A 1,120-nucleotide genomic window follows, 5' to 3' on the forward strand; every position below is an offset into this window, starting at 1 on the left:
CTTCCTTGACTGTTCCAAGAATAATGAAGTCCTTGAAAACTTCAATCTTTTCTCCTTTGGTAAGAATTTTGTTTATTAGACAAGTGGTGATGTTATTTGTTTTCTTTACCTTTAGATACAATCCATACCGAAGGCTGTGCTCTTTGATCTGAATCAGTAAATGTTTTAAGAACTTTTCACTTTCAGCAAACAGGATTGTATCATCAGCATATCACAGGATATTAATGAGTCTTCCTCCAATGCTGATGCCACATTTCTCTTCATAGAACCCAGCTTCATGGACTATTTGCTCAGCATACAGGTTGAATAAGTATGGTGAAAGAAAACAACCTTGTCATACACCTTTCTTAATTTTAAACCTTTCAGTGTTCCCATGTTCTGTTTGAACTACAGCCTCTTGGTCCAGGTATAGATTCCTCATGAGCACAGTTAAGTGTTCCAGAATACTCATACTTCACAATGTTGTCTATAGCTTTTCATAATTCACATAATCAAAAGCACTTGTGTAGTCAATAAAAAACAGGTAAATATCTTTCTGATATTCTCTGCTTTCAGCCATGATCCATCAAACATCAACAATGATATCCCTCGTTCCACGGCATCTTCTGAATCCAGCTTGAACCTCTGGAAGTTCTATGTTAATATATGCTTTCAGCCATTTCAGTATTACCTTAGTAAAACTTTACTTGCCTGGGATATCCGCAAGATCGACCTATGATTTCCGCATTCTGTTGGGTCACCTCTCTTAGAATGGGCGCAAATACAAATCTCTTTCATTCATTTGGCCAGATAGTTGTCTTCCCAATTTCTTGACAGAGATGAGTTAGTGCCTCCTGTGTCACCTCACTTTCTTGAAATATTTCAATTTATAATCTATCGATTCCTGGTGCCTTGTTCTTTGCCAATTCCTTCAATGCAACTTGGATTTCCTCCTTCAGTATCATTGGCTCTTGATCATATGCTACCTCTTGAAATGGCTGAACAATAACCATTTCCTTTTGGTAAAGTGACTCTGTGAATTCCTTACATCTTCTCTTGATGCTTCCTTCAACATTCAATAATTTGCACAGAGAATATTTTAATAACAAAACTTGAGGCTAGAAGTTTTTCTTCAATTCCC

Source organism: Chrysochloris asiatica, unplaced genomic scaffold, assembly GCF_000296735.1.
Source record: "Chrysochloris asiatica unplaced genomic scaffold, ChrAsi1.0 scaffold00590, whole genome shotgun sequence".
Lineage (NCBI taxonomy): Eukaryota > Metazoa > Chordata > Mammalia > Afrosoricida > Chrysochloridae > Chrysochloris > Chrysochloris asiatica.